We start from the raw sequence: 15,000 nt of genomic DNA, 5'->3' as shown, positions 1-15,000 counted from the left end.
AACCCAGGTTACTTTTCATTCATGAAAAGTAATTATTGCCTGTCGAGCATAACATATGTCCCGATCAGGCTTATTTTGCCTTTGATAAATATCAAACCAGGCTGAAAAAATTTTTTTCATCGGGTGGGCATAACATGTTTACCAACCCAGGTTACTTTTCATTCATGAAAAGTAATTATTGCCTGTCGAGCATAACATATGTCCCGATCAGGCTTATATTGCCATTGGTAAATATCAAACCAGGCTGAAAAAAATTTTTTCATCGGGTGGGCATAACATGTTTACCAACCCAGGTTACTTTTCATTCATGAAAAGTAATTATTGCCTGTCGAGCATAACATATGTCCCGATAAGGCTTATATTGCCATTGGTAAATATCAAACCAGGCTGAAAAAAATTCTTTCATCGGGTGGGCATAACATGTTTACCAACCCAGGTTACTTTTCATTCATGAAAAGTAATTATTGCCTGTCGAGCATAACATATGTCCCGATCAGGCTTATTTTGCCTTTGATAAATATCAAACCAGGCTGAAAAAAATTTTTTCATCGGGTGGGCATAACATGTTTACCAACCCAGGTTACTTTTCATTCATGAAAAGTAATTATTGCCTGTCGAGCATAACATATGTCCCGATCAGGCTTATATTGCCATTGGTAAATGTCAAACCAGGCTGAAAAAAATTTTTTCATCGGGTGGGCATAACATGTTTACCAACCCAGGTTACTTTTCATTCATGAAAAGTAATTATTGCCTGTCGAGCATAACATATGTCCCGATAAGGCTTATATTGCCATTGGTAAATATCAAACCAGGCTGAAAAAAATTCTTTCATCGGGTGGGCATAACATGTTTACCAACCCAGGTTACTTTTCATTCATGAAAAGTAATTATTGCCTGTCGAGCATAACATATGTCCCGATCAGGCTTATTTTGCCTTTGATAAATATCAAACCAGGCTGAAAAAATTTTTTTCATCGGGTGGGCATAACATGTTTACCAACCCAGGTTACTTTTCATTCATGAAAAGTAATTATTGCCTGTCGAGCATAACATATGTCCCGATCAGGCTTATATTGCCATTGGTAAATATCAAACCAGGCTGAAAAAAATTTTTTCATCGGGTGGGCATAACATGTTTACCAACCCAGGTTACTTTTCATTCATGAAAAGTAATTATTGCCTGTCGAGCATAACATATGTCCCGATAAGGCTTATATTGCCATTGGTAAATATGAAACCAGGCTGAAAAAAATTCTTTCATCGGGTGGGCATAACATGTTTACCAACCCAGGTTACTTTTCATTCATGAAAAGTAATTATTGCCTGTCGAGCATAACATATGTCCCGATCAGGCTTATTTTGCCTTTGATAAATATCAAACCAGGCTGAAAAAAATTTTTTCATCGGGTGGGCATAACATGCTTACCAACCCAGGTTACTTTTCATTCATGAAAAGTAATTATTGCCTGTCGAGCATAACATATGTCCCGATCAGGCTTATTTTGCCTTTGATAAATATCAAACCAGGCTGAAAAAAATTTTTTCATCGGGTGGGCATAACATGCTTACCAACCCAGGTTACTTTTCATTCATGAAAAGTAATTATTGCCTGTCGAGCATAACATATGTCCCGATCAGGCTTATTTTGCCTTTGATAAATATCAAACCAGGCTGAAAAAAATTTTTTCATCGGGTGGGCATAACATGTTTACCAACCCAGGTTACTTTTCATTCATGAAAAGTAATTATTGCCTGTCGAGCATAACATATGTCCCGATCAGGCTTATATTGCCATTGGTAAATATCAAACCAGGCTGAAAAAAATTTTTTCATCGGGTGGGCATAACATGTTTACCAACCCAGGTTACTTTTCATTCATGAAAAGTAATTATTGCCTGTCGAGCATAACATATGTCCCGATAAGGCTTATATTGCCATTGGTAAATATCAAACCAGGCTGAAAAAAATTTTTTCATCGGGTGGGCATAACATGTTTACCAACCCAGGTTACTTTTCATTCATGAAAAGTAATTATTGCCTGTCGAGCATAACATATGTCCCGATCAGGCTTATTTTGCCTTTGATAAATATCAAACCAGGCTGAAAAAAATTTTTTCATCGGGTGGGCATAACATGCTTACCAACCCAGGTTACTTTTCATTCATGAAAAGTAATTATTGCCTGTCGAGCATAACATATGTCCCGATCAGGCTTATTTTGCCTTTGATAAATATCAAACCAGGCTGAAAAAATTTTTTCATCGGGTGGGCATAACATGTTTACCAACCCAGGTTACTTTTCACTTATGAAAAGTAATTATTGCCTGTCGAGCATAACATATGTCCCGATCAGGCTTATTTTGCCTTTGATAAATATCAAACCAGGCTGAAAAAAATTTTTTCATCGGGTGGGCATAACATGTTTACCAACCCAGGTTACTTTTCATTCATGAAAAGTAATTATTGCCTGTCGAGCATAACATATGTCCCGATCAGGCTTATTTTGCCTTTGATAAATATCAAACCAGGCTGAAAAAAATTTTTTCATCGGGTGGGCATAACATGCTTACCAACCCAGGTTACTTTTCATTCATGAAAAGTAATTATTGCCTGTCGAGCATAACATATGTCCCGATCAGGCTTATTTTGCCTTTGATAAATATCAAACCAGGCTGAAAAAAATTTTTTCATCGGGTGGGCATAACATGTTTACCAACCCAGGTTACTTTTCATTCATGAAAAGTAATTATTGCCTGTCGAGCATAACATATGTCCCGATCAGGCTTATTTTGCCTTTGATAAATATCAAACCAGGCTGAAAAAATTTTTTTCATCGGGTGGGCATAACATGTTTACCAACCCAGGTTACTTTTCACTTATGAAAAGTAATTATTGCCTGTCGAGCATAACATATGTCCCGATCAGGCTTATTTTGCCTTTGATAAATATCAAACCAGGCTGAAAAAATTTTTTTCATCGGGTGGGCATAACATGTTTACCAACCCAGGTTACTTTTCATTCATGAAAAGTAATTATTGCCTGTCGAGCATAACATATGTCCCGATAAGGCTTATATTGCCATTGGTAAATATCAAACCAGGCTGAAAAAAATTCTTTCATCGGGTGGGCATAACATGTTTACCAACCCAGGTTACTTTTCATTCATGAAAAGTAATTATTGCCTGTCGAGCATAACATATGTCCCGATCAGGCTTATTTTGCCTTTGATAAATATCAAACCAGGCTGAAAAAAATTTTTTCATCGGGTGGGCATAACATGCTTACCAACCCAGGTTACTTTTCATTCATGAAAAGTAATTATTGCCTGTCGAGCATAACATATGTCCCGATCAGGCTTATTTTGCCTTTGATAAATATCAAACCAGGCTGAAAAAAATTTTTTCATCGGGTGGGCATAACATGCTTACCAACCCAGGTTACTTTTCATTCATGAAAAGTAATTATTGCCTGTCGAGCATAACATATGTCCCGATCAGGCTTATTTTGCCTTTGATAAATATCAAACCAGGCTGAAAAAATTTTTTTCATCGGGTGGGCATAACATGTTTACCAACCCAGGTTACTTTTCATTCATGAAAAGTAATTATTGCCTGTCGAGCATAACATATGTCCCGATCAGGCTTATATTGCCATTGGTAAATATCAAACCAGGCTGAAAAAAATTTTTTCATCGGGTGGGCATAACATGTTTACCAACCCAGGTTACTTTTCATTCATGAAAAGTAATTATTGCCTGTCGAGCATAACATATGTCCCGATAAGGCTTATATTGCCATTGGTAAATATCAAACCAGGCTGAAAAAAATTCTTTCATCGGGTGGGCATAACATGTTTACCAACCCAGGTTACTTTTCATTCATGAAAAGTAATTATTGCCTGTCGAGCATAACATATGTCCCGATCAGGCTTATTTTGCCTTTGATAAATATCAAACCAGGCTGAAAAAAATTTTTTCATCGGGTGGGCATAACATGTTTACCAACCCAGGTTACTTTTCATTCATGAAAAGTAATTATTGCCTGTCGAGCATAACATATGTCCCGATCAGGCTTATATTGCCATTGGTAAATGTCAAACCAGGCTGAAAAAAATTTTTTCATCGGGTGGGCATAACATGTTTACCAACCCAGGTTACTTTTCATTCATGAAAAGTAATTATTGCCTGTCGAGCATAACATATGTCCCGATCAGGCTTATATTGCCATTGGTAAATATCAAACCAGGCTGAAAAAATTTTTTTCATCGGGTGGGCATAACATGTTTACCAACCCAGGTTACTTTTCATTCATGAAAAGTAATTATTGCCTGTCGAGCATAACATATGTCCCGATAAGGCTTATATTGCCATTGGTAAATATCAAACCAGGCTGAAAAAAATTTTTTCATCGGGTGGGCATAACATGTTTACCAACCCAGGTTACTTTTCATTCATGAAAAGTAATTATTGCCTGTCGAGCATAACATATGTCCCGATCAGGCTTATTTTGCCTTTGATAAATATCAAACCAGGCTGAAAAAAATTTTTTCATCGGGTGGGCATAACATGCTTACCAACCCAGGTTACTTTTCATTCATGAAAAGTAATTATTGCCTGTCGAGCATAACATATGTCCCGATCAGGCTTATTTTGCCTTTGATAAATATCAAACCAGGCTGAAAAAATTTTTTCATCGGGTGGGCATAACATGTTTACCAACCCAGGTTACTTTTCACTTATGAAAAGTAATTATTGCCTGTCGAGCATAACATATGTCCCGATCAGGCTTATTTTGCCTTTGATAAATATCAAACCAGGCTGAAAAAAATTTTTTCATCGGGTGGGCATAACATGTTTACCAACCCAGGTTACTTTTCATTCATGAAAAGTAATTATTGCCTGTCGAGCATAACATATGTCCCGATCAGGCTTATTTTGCCTTTGATAAATATCAAACCAGGCTGAAAAAAATTTTTTCATCGGGTGGGCATAACATGCTTACCAACCCAGGTTACTTTTCATTCATGAAAAGTAATTATTGCCTGTCGAGCATAACATATGTCCCGATCAGGCTTATTTTGCCTTTGATAAATATCAAACCAGGCTGAAAAAAATTTTTTCATCGGGTGGGCATAACATGTTTACCAACCCAGGTTACTTTTCATTCATGAAAAGTAATTATTGCCTGTCGAGCATAACATATGTCCCGATCAGGCTTATTTTGCCTTTGATAAATATCAAACCAGGCTGAAAAAATTTTTTTCATCGGGTGGGCATAACATGTTTACCAACCCAGGTTACTTTTCACTTATGAAAAGTAATTATTGCCTGTCGAGCATAACATATGTCCCGATCAGGCTTATTTTGCCTTTGATAAATATCAAACCAGGCTGAAAAAATTTTTTTCATCGGGTGGGCATAACATGTTTACCAACCCAGGTTACTTTTCATTCATGAAAAGTAATTATTGCCTGTCGAGCATAACATATGTCCCGATAAGGCTTATATTGCCATTGGTAAATATCAAACCAGGCTGAAAAAAATTCTTTCATCGGGTGGGCATAACATGTTTACCAACCCAGGTTACTTTTCATTCATGAAAAGTAATTATTGCCTGTCGAGCATAACATATGTCCCGATCAGGCTTATTTTGCCTTTGATAAATATCAAACCAGGCTGAAAAAAATTTTTTCATCGGGTGGGCATAACATGCTTACCAACCCAGGTTACTTTTCATTCATGAAAAGTAATTATTGCCTGTCGAGCATAACATATGTCCCGATCAGGCTTATTTTGCCTTTGATAAATATCAAACCAGGCTGAAAAAATTTTTTTCATCGGGTGGGCATAACATGTTTACCAACCCAGGTTACTTTTCACTTATGAAAAGTAATTATTGCCTGTCGAGCATAACATATGTCCCGATCAGGCTTATTTTGCCTTTGATAAATATCAAACCAGGCTGAAAAAATTTTTTTCATCGGGTGGGCATAACATGTTTACCAACCCAGGTTACTTTTCATTCATGAAAAGTAATTATTGCCTGTCGAGCATAACATATGTCCCGATAAGGCTTATATTGCCATTGGTAAATATCAAACCAGGCTGAAAAAAATTCTTTCATCGGGTGGGCATAACATGTTTACCAACCCAGGTTACTTTTCATTCATGAAAAGTAATTATTGCCTGTCGAGCATAACATATGTCCCGATCAGGCTTATTTTGCCTTTGATAAATATCAAACCAGGCTGAAAAAAATTTTTTCATCGGGTGGGCATAACATGCTTACCAACCCAGGTTACTTTTCATTCATGAAAAGTAATTATTGCCTGTCGAGCATAACATATGTCCCGATCAGGCTTATTTTGCCTTTGATAAATATCAAACCAGGCTGAAAAAAATTTTTTCATCGGGTGGGCATAACATGCTTACCAACCCAGGTTACTTTTCATTCATGAAAAGTAATTATTGCCTGTCGAGCATAACATATGTCCCGATCAGGCTTATTTTGCCTTTGATAAATATCAAACCAGGCTGAAAAAATTTTTTTCATCGGGTGGGCATAACATGTTTACCAACCCAGGTTACTTTTCATTCATGAAAAGTAATTATTGCCTGTCGAGCATAACATATGTCCCGATCAGGCTTATATTGCCATTGGTAAATATCAAACCAGGCTGAAAAAAATTTTTTCATCGGGTGGGCATAACATGTTTACCAACCCAGGTTACTTTTCATTCATGAAAAGTAATTATTGCCTGTCGAGCATAACATATGTCCCGATAAGGCTTATATTGCCATTGGTAAATATCAAACCAGGCTGAAAAAAATTCTTTCATCGGGTGGGCATAACATGTTTACCAACCCAGGTTACTTTTCATTCATGAAAAGTAATTATTGCCTGTCGAGCATAACATATGTCCCGATCAGGCTTATTTTGCCTTTGATAAATATCAAACCAGGCTGAAAAAAATTTTTTCATCGGGTGGGCATAACATGTTTACCAACCCAGGTTACTTTTCATTCATGAAAAGTAATTATTGCCTGTCGAGCATAACATATGTCCCGATCAGGCTTATATTGCCATTGGTAAATGTCAAACCAGGCTGAAAAAAATTTTTTCATCGGGTGGGCATAACATGTTTACCAACCCAGGTTACTTTTCATTCATGAAAAGTAATTATTGCCTGTCGAGCATAACATATGTCCCGATAAGGCTTATATTGCCATTGGTAAATATCAAACCAGGCTGAAAAAAATTCTTTCATCGGGTGGGCATAACATGTTTACCAACCCAGGTTACTTTTCATTCATGAAAAGTAATTATTGCCTGTCGAGCATAACATATGTCCCGATCAGGCTTATTTTGCCTTTGATAAATATCAAACCAGGCTGAAAAAATTTTTTTCATCGGGTGGGCATAACATGTTTACCAACCCAGGTTACTTTTCATTCATGAAAAGTAATTATTGCCTGTCGAGCATAACATATGTCCCGATCAGGCTTATATTGCCATTGGTAAATATCAAACCAGGCTGAAAAAAATTTTTTCATCGGGTGGGCATAACATGTTTACCAACCCAGGTTACTTTTCATTCATGAAAAGTAATTATTGCCTGTCGAGCATAACATATGTCCCGATAAGGCTTATATTGCCATTGGTAAATATCAAACCAGGCTGAAAAAAATTCTTTCATCGGGTGGGCATAACATGTTTACCAACCCAGGTTACTTTTCATTCATGAAAAGTAATTATTGCCTGTCGAGCATAACATATGTCCCGATCAGGCTTATTTTGCCTTTGATAAATATCAAACCAGGCTGAAAAAAATTTTTTCATCGGGTGGGCATAACATGCTTACCAACCCAGGTTACTTTTCATTCATGAAAAGTAATTATTGCCTGTCGAGCATAACATATGTCCCGATCAGGCTTATTTTGCCTTTGATAAATATCAAACCAGGCTGAAAAAAATTTTTTCATCGGGTGGGCATAACATGCTTACCAACCCAGGTTACTTTTCATTCATGAAAAGTAATTATTGCCTGTCGAGCATAACATATGTCCCGATCAGGCTTATTTTGCCTTTGATAAATATCAAACCAGGCTGAAAAAAATTTTTTCATCGGGTGGGCATAACATGTTTACCAACCCAGGTTACTTTTCATTCATGAAAAGTAATTATTGCCTGTCGAGCATAACATATGTCCCGATCAGGCTTATATTGCCATTGGTAAATATCAAACCAGGCTGAAAAAAATTTTTTCATCGGGTGGGCATAACATGTTTACCAACCCAGGTTACTTTTCATTCATGAAAAGTAATTATTGCCTGTCGAGCATAACATATGTCCCGATAAGGCTTATATTGCCATTGGTAAATATCAAACCAGGCTGAAAAAAATTTTTTCATCGGGTGGGCATAACATGTTTACCAACCCAGGTTACTTTTCATTCATGAAAAGTAATTATTGCCTGTCGAGCATAACATATGTCCCGATCAGGCTTATTTTGCCTTTGATAAATATCAAACCAGGCTGAAAAAAATTTTTTCATCGGGTGGGCATAACATGCTTACCAACCCAGGTTACTTTTCATTCATGAAAAGTAATTATTGCCTGTCGAGCATAACATATGTCCCGATCAGGCTTATTTTGCCTTTGATAAATATCAAACCAGGCTGAAAAAATTTTTTCATCGGGTGGGCATAACATGTTTACCAACCCAGGTTACTTTTCACTTATGAAAAGTAATTATTGCCTGTCGAGCATAACATATGTCCCGATCAGGCTTATTTTGCCTTTGATAAATATCAAACCAGGCTGAAAAAAATTTTTTCATCGGGTGGGCATAACATGTTTACCAACCCAGGTTACTTTTCATTCATGAAAAGTAATTATTGCCTGTCGAGCATAACATATGTCCCGATCAGGCTTATTTTGCCTTTGATAAATATCAAACCAGGCTGAAAAAAATTTTTTCATCGGGTGGGCATAACATGCTTACCAACCCAGGTTACTTTTCATTCATGAAAAGTAATTATTGCCTGTCGAGCATAACATATGTCCCGATCAGGCTTATTTTGCCTTTGATAAATATCAAACCAGGCTGAAAAAAATTTTTTCATCGGGTGGGCATAACATGTTTACCAACCCAGGTTACTTTTCATTCATGAAAAGTAATTATTGCCTGTCGAGCATAACATATGTCCCGATCAGGCTTATTTTGCCTTTGATAAATATCAAACCAGGCTGAAAAAATTTTTTTCATCGGGTGGGCATAACATGTTTACCAACCCAGGTTACTTTTCACTTATGAAAAGTAATTATTGCCTGTCGAGCATAACATATGTCCCGATCAGGCTTATTTTGCCTTTGATAAATATCAAACCAGGCTGAAAAAATTTTTTTCATCGGGTGGGCATAACATGTTTACCAACCCAGGTTACTTTTCATTCATGAAAAGTAATTATTGCCTGTCGAGCATAACATATGTCCCGATAAGGCTTATATTGCCATTGGTAAATATCAAACCAGGCTGAAAAAAATTCTTTCATCGGGTGGGCATAACATGTTTACCAACCCAGGTTACTTTTCATTCATGAAAAGTAATTATTGCCTGTCGAGCATAACATATGTCCCGATCAGGCTTATTTTGCCTTTGATAAATATCAAACCAGGCTGAAAAAAATTTTTTCATCGGGTGGGCATAACATGCTTACCAACCCAGGTTACTTTTCATTCATGAAAAGTAATTATTGCCTGTCGAGCATAACATATGTCCCGATCAGGCTTATTTTGCCTTTGATAAATATCAAACCAGGCTGAAAAAAATTTTTTCATCGGGTGGGCATAACATGCTTACCAACCCAGGTTACTTTTCATTCATGAAAAGTAATTATTGCCTGTCGAGCATAACATATGTCCCGATCAGGCTTATTTTGCCTTTGATAAATATCAAACCAGGCTGAAAAAATTTTTTTCATCGGGTGGGCATAACATGTTTACCAACCCAGGTTACTTTTCATTCATGAAAAGTAATTATTGCCTGTCGAGCATAACATATGTCCCGATCAGGCTTATATTGCCATTGGTAAATATCAAACCAGGCTGAAAAAAATTTTTTCATCGGGTGGGCATAACATGTTTACCAACCCAGGTTACTTTTCATTCATGAAAAGTAATTATTGCCTGTCGAGCATAACATATGTCCCGATAAGGCTTATATTGCCATTGGTAAATATCAAACCAGGCTGAAAAAAATTCTTTCATCGGGTGGGCATAACATGTTTACCAACCCAGGTTACTTTTCATTCATGAAAAGTAATTATTGCCTGTCGAGCATAACATATGTCCCGATCAGGCTTATTTTGCCTTTGATAAATATCAAACCAGGCTGAAAAAAATTTTTTCATCGGGTGGGCATAACATGTTTACCAACCCAGGTTACTTTTCATTCATGAAAAGTAATTATTGCCTGTCGAGCATAACATATGTCCCGATCAGGCTTATATTGCCATTGGTAAATGTCAAACCAGGCTGAAAAAAATTTTTTCATCGGGTGGGCATAACATGTTTACCAACCCAGGTTACTTTTCATTCATGAAAAGTAATTATTGCCTGTCGAGCATAACATATGTCCCGATCAGGCTTATATTGCCATTGGTAAATATCAAACCAGGCTGAAAAAATTTTTTTCATCGGGTGGGCATAACATGTTTACCAACCCAGGTTACTTTTCATTCATGAAAAGTAATTATTGCCTGTCGAGCATAACATATGTCCCGATAAGGCTTATATTGCCATTGGTAAATATCAAACCAGGCTGAAAAAAATTTTTTCATCGGGTGGGCATAACATGTTTACCAACCCAGGTTACTTTTCATTCATGAAAAGTAATTATTGCCTGTCGAGCATAACATATGTCCCGATCAGGCTTATTTTGCCTTTGATAAATATCAAACCAGGCTGAAAAAAATTTTTTCATCGGGTGGGCATAACATGCTTACCAACCCAGGTTACTTTTCATTCATGAAAAGTAATTATTGCCTGTCGAGCATAACATATGTCCCGATCAGGCTTATTTTGCCTTTGATAAATATCAAACCAGGCTGAAAAAATTTTTTCATCGGGTGGGCATAACATGTTTACCAACCCAGGTTACTTTTCACTTATGAAAAGTAATTATTGCCTGTCGAGCATAACATATGTCCCGATCAGGCTTATTTTGCCTTTGATAAATATCAAACCAGGCTGAAAAAAATTTTTTCATCGGGTGGGCATAACATGTTTACCAACCCAGGTTACTTTTCATTCATGAAAAGTAATTATTGCCTGTCGAGCATAACATATGTCCCGATCAGGCTTATTTTGCCTTTGATAAATATCAAACCAGGCTGAAAAAAATTTTTTCATCGGGTGGGCATAACATGCTTACCAACCCAGGTTACTTTTCATTCATGAAAAGTAATTATTGCCTGTCGAGCATAACATATGTCCCGATCAGGCTTATTTTGCCTTTGATAAATATCAAACCAGGCTGAAAAAAATTTTTTCATCGGGTGGGCATAACATGTTTACCAACCCAGGTTACTTTTCATTCATGAAAAGTAATTATTGCCTGTCGAGCATAACATATGTCCCGATCAGGCTTATTTTGCCTTTGATAAATATCAAACCAGGCTGAAAAAATTTTTTTCATCGGGTGGGCATAACATGTTTACCAACCCAGGTTACTTTTCACTTATGAAAAGTAATTATTGCCTGTCGAGCATAACATATGTCCCGATCAGGCTTATTTTGCCTTTGATAAATATCAAACCAGGCTGAAAAAATTTTTTTCATCGGGTGGGCATAACATGTTTACCAACCCAGGTTACTTTTCATTCATGAAAAGTAATTATTGCCTGTCGAGCATAACATATGTCCCGATAAGGCTTATATTGCCATTGGTAAATATCAAACCAGGCTGAAAAAAATTCTTTCATCGGGTGGGCATAACATGTTTACCAACCCAGGTTACTTTTCATTCATGAAAAGTAATTATTGCCTGTCGAGCATAACATATGTCCCGATCAGGCTTATTTTGCCTTTGATAAATATCAAACCAGGCTGAAAAAAATTTTTTCATCGGGTGGGCATAACATGCTTACCAACCCAGGTTACTTTTCATTCATGAAAAGTAATTATTGCCTGTCGAGCATAACATATGTCCCGATCAGGCTTATTTTGCCTTTGATAAATATCAAACCAGGCTGAAAAAATTTTTTTCATCGGGTGGGCATAACATGTTTACCAACCCAGGTTACTTTTCACTTATGAAAAGTAATTATTGCCTGTCGAGCATAACATATGTCCCGATCAGGCTTATTTTGCCTTTGATAAATATCAAACCAGGCTGAAAAAATTTTTTTCATCGGGTGGGCATAACATGTTTACCAACCCAGGTTACTTTTCATTCATGAAAAGTAATTATTGCCTGTCGAGCATAACATATGTCCCGATAAGGCTTATATTGCCATTGGTAAATATCAAACCAGGCTGAAAAAAATTCTTTCATCGGGTGGGCATAACATGTTTACCAACCCAGGTTACTTTTCATTCATGAAAAGTAATTATTGCCTGTCGAGCATAACATATGTCCCGATCAGGCTTATTTTGCCTTTGATAAATATCAAACCAGGCTGAAAAAAATTTTTTCATCGGGTGGGCATAACATGCTTACCAACCCAGGTTACTTTTCATTCATGAAAAGTAATTATTGCCTGTCGAGCATAACATATGTCCCGATCAGGCTTATTTTGCCTTTGATAAATATCAAACCAGGCTGAAAAAAATTTTTTCATCGGGTGGGCATAACATGCTTACCAACCCAGGTTACTTTTCATTCATGAAAAGTAATTATTGCCTGTCGAGCATAACATATGTCCCGATCAGGCTTATTTTGCCTTTGATAAATATCAAACCAGGCTGAAAAAATTTTTTTCATCGGGTGGGCATAACATGTTTACCAACCCAGGTTACTTTTCATTCATGAAAAGTAATTATTGCCTGTCGAGCATAACATATGTCCCGATCAGGCTTATATTGCCATTGGTAAATATCAAACCAGGCTGAAAAAAATTTTTTCATCGGGTGGGCATAACATGTTTACCAACCCAGGTTACTTTTCATTCATGAAAAGTAATTATTGCCTGTCGAGCATAACATATGTCCCGATAAGGCTTATATTGCCATTGGTAAATATCAAACCAGGCTGAAAAAAATTCTTTCATCGGGTGGGCATAACATGTTTACCAACCCAGGTTACTTTTCATTCATGAAAAGTAATTATTGCCTGTCGAGCATAACATATGTCCCGATCAGGCTTATTTTGCCTTTGATAAATATCAAACCAGGCTGAAAAAAATTTTTTCATCGGGTGGGCATAACATGTTTACCAACCCAGGTTACTTTTCATTCATGAAAAGTAATTATTGCCTGTCGAGCATAACATATGTCCCGATCAGGCTTATATTGCCATTGGTAAATGTCAAACCAGGCTGAAAAAAATTTTTTCATCGGGTGGGCATAACATGTTTACCAACCCAGGTTACTTTTCATTCATGAAAAGTAATTATTGCCTGTCGAGCATAACATATGTCCCGATAAGGCTTATATTGCCATTGGTAAATATCAAACCAGGCTGAAAAAAATTCTTTCATCGGGTGGGCATAACATGTTTACCAACCCAGGTTACTTTTCATTCATGAAAAGTAATTATTGCCTGTCGAGCATAACATATGTCCCGATCAGGCTTATTTTGCCTTTGATAAATATCAAACCAGGCTGAAAAAATTTTTTTCATCGGGTGGGCATAACATGTTTACCAACCCAGGTTACTTTTCATTCATGAAAAGTAATTATTGCCTGTCGAGCATAACATATGTCCCGATCAGGCTTATATTGCCATTGGTAAATATCAAACCAGGCTGAAAAAAATTTTTTCATCGGGTGGGCATAACATGTTTACCAACCCAGGTTACTTTTCATTCATGAAAAGTAATTATTGCCTGTCGAGCATAACATATGTCCCGATAAGGCTTATATTGCCATTGGTAAATATCAAACCAGGCTGAAAAAAATTCTTTCATCGGGTGGGCATAACATGTTTACCAACCCAGGTTACTTTTCATTCATGAAAAGTAATTATTGCCTGTCGAGCATAACATATGTCCCGATCAGGCTTATTTTGCCTTTGATAAATATCAAACCAGGCTGAAAAAAATTTTTTCATCGGGTGGGCATAACATGCTTACCAACCCAGGTTACTTTTCATTCATGAAAAGTAATTATTGCCTGTCGAGCATAACATATGTCCCGATCAGGCTTATTTTGCCTTTGATAAATATCAAACCAGGCTGAAAAAAATTTTTTCATCGGGTGGGCATAACATGCTTACCAACCCAGGTTACTTTTCATTCATGAAAAGTAATTATTGCCTGTCGAGCATAACATATGTCCCGATCAGGCTTATTTTGCCTTTGATAAATATCAAACCAGGCTGAAAAAAATTTTTTCATCGGGTGGGCATAACATGTTTACCAACCCAGGTTACTTTTCATTCATGAAAAGTAATTATTGCCTGTCGAGCATAACATATGTCCCGATCAGGCTTATATTGCCATTGGTAAATATCAAACCAGGCTGAAAAAAATTTTTTCATCGGGTGGGCATAACATGTTTACCAACCCAGGTTACTTTTCATTCATGAAAAGTAATTATTGCCTGTCGAGCATAACATATGTCCCGATAAGGCTTATATTGCCATTGGTAAATATCAAACCAGGCTGAAAAAAATTTTTTCATCGGGTGGGCATAACATGTTTACCAACCCAGGTTACTTTTCATTCATGAAAAGTAATTATTGCCTGTCGAGCATAACATATGTCCCGATCAGGCTTATTTTGCCTTTGATAAATATCAAACCAGGCTGAAAAAAATTTTTTCATCGGGTGGGCATA

This window comes from Condylostylus longicornis, unplaced genomic scaffold, assembly GCF_029603195.1.
Source record: "Condylostylus longicornis isolate FDR11 unplaced genomic scaffold, ASM2960319v2 ptg000294l, whole genome shotgun sequence".
In the NCBI taxonomy this organism is placed as follows: Eukaryota; Metazoa; Arthropoda; class Insecta; order Diptera; family Dolichopodidae; genus Condylostylus; species Condylostylus longicornis.
This window is presented reverse-complemented; position numbering follows the sequence as displayed.